This window comes from Alligator sinensis, unplaced genomic scaffold (assembly GCF_000455745.1).
Source record: "Alligator sinensis unplaced genomic scaffold, ASM45574v1 scaffold662_1, whole genome shotgun sequence".
Classification (NCBI taxonomy): Eukaryota; Metazoa; Chordata; order Crocodylia; family Alligatoridae; genus Alligator; species Alligator sinensis.
Genome location: NW_005843130.1, coordinates 224,608 through 226,304, shown reverse-complemented (window position 1 = coordinate 226,304; position 1,697 = coordinate 224,608). Strand labels below are relative to the sequence as shown.

At 45.8% G+C, this 1,697-nt stretch overlaps 1 protein-coding gene across 1 annotated transcript in view; it reads right to left on the bottom strand.

Annotated features, from left to right (window-relative positions):
• CGNL1 (cingulin like 1) overlaps positions 1–227 on the bottom strand; it is a 110,561-nt gene extending 110,334 nt beyond the window's left edge. The window contains exon 1 of the mRNA XM_006037514.3: positions 35–227. The gene's annotated coding sequence lies outside the window, so the exon portion shown is untranslated. The remainder of the gene's footprint in view (positions 1–34) is intronic.
• Between the last annotated feature and the right edge of the window lie 1,470 nt (positions 228–1,697).

The window sequence follows — 1,697 nt, the reverse complement described above, 5'->3', positions numbered from 1 at the left end:
GGGCTGGCTGAGAACCGCCCGGGGCCCTTCCTACCTGGCTCCAGAGAGCGGGAGAGAGAGGACCGGCTCTGGCCGCCCTGCTTCAGCAGCCAGGGGCCGGGCGCAGGCCAGCCGAATACAACTGCGGCGAGGACGCGCAGTTTCAGAAGAAATCAGGTCCTCAGTTAACTTTTGAACCCTCCGAAACCTGATTCAACCAATTCATGCAAAACGAGTATCGCTTTCCTAAAATAACAGCCTCTCCGCCTGACACCACAGTTCTGTTAGCTCCAGGGTGTCAGACTCATCCAGCCCCGTGCCCTGGAGCCAGTACATACATAGGGCTTGTCATGCAGTGTGGACCCTGAACCAGCCCCCCTGCTGTGCCACACACGATGTACACGCCAGGGTCCAGCCCCAGACACTGCAGTACATGCCAGCCCTGGTCTGATGCTTGCGCTGCACGCAGCACGCAGGGCTGGCACAGGACATGCACTGCATGCACCACTCCCATGGGACTGGCCCTGTGTGCCAGCTCCAGCATGCAGGGATAGTCTGTGGGGCCAGTCCAGCCCCAGAGCTAGAGTGCAGGGCCAGTCTGGTACAGGCACTACATGCAGCTCAGGGGGCTGGGGCCCACGCATGCTGCATGTGGCTTGCAGGGTCAGTCCAAGATCCACAGGCCAGATCCCAGGGCTTCACATGCCTGATCAGGCCCACAGGCCATATTTTGACACCCCTGTGTTACTTTCCTGAACCATTTACTTAAAGGCAATGGGCTGTAGTAGGCCTCAGATAGTTAAGAGTTTAAGGTTAGTAGAGAAAAACTAGATATTTCACTGTGGAAGGAAGAATTTCCTAAATATGAAAGTATAAAACCAGAAAGTGGCAATTACAAAACTATCCTATAACTAGAGTTTAAGGATGTTAGATAATGAGTGGGAGCTTGTAGTGCTCTACAAAAATTGCATGTGTCAAGTAGGATGAATAAATTAGGTGTTTTGGCCCTTCTTTCACCAGAGTATCGATAATGCCATTTCTGGAGCATTGCGTGAAGTTTATAGGTTTTGTATTGCAAACAAAAATAAGCAAAGCCAATGGGAATCCAAAGTACTTTAGAATATTAAAATGCTGGAGAAGATTTTAAAAGAACTGAATTTCTGTAGTGTTTAGATAGAAGGCTTTGTAGTGCAAGAGAAAACCTGAAGGAATGGCAAGACTAACAAGTCTATATCCTCAGTACAGATACAAGTAGCGATGGCTTCTCACAAAGGGACATGGGTGTTGTTAAGCAGTAGAAAGCATAAATATAACAGTGAAATAACATGCAATTGTAACCATTGATGCAGTCAAGGTAAACCCACACAACAAACTAGGGAGGCATTTGTAGACATCCAGCAATAATCTCCTGAAGTAGGAAATTGTTGAAAATATTTGTGTGGCAATTGGTAATTGGTAATGCAGCTCATAGAGCAATATATTCTGTTAAATGTGTTTTCCCTCTAAAGGTCCCTTACTTAACAACAGAATAAATTTGTTTTTATGTGGGTGGAAGGGCAGCCATAAATTTCATACTATGGCTTTTTGGCGCATAGTCTTGGCAACAGGACCAGTTTTTTCTTAAATAAAAATATTGAGATGAGTATTTTATAACAACTAATTTTTAGTTTCCTTCTTGGTTGATTTTTGTTGATTGTCAATTTAAACCCTGTTCAAAG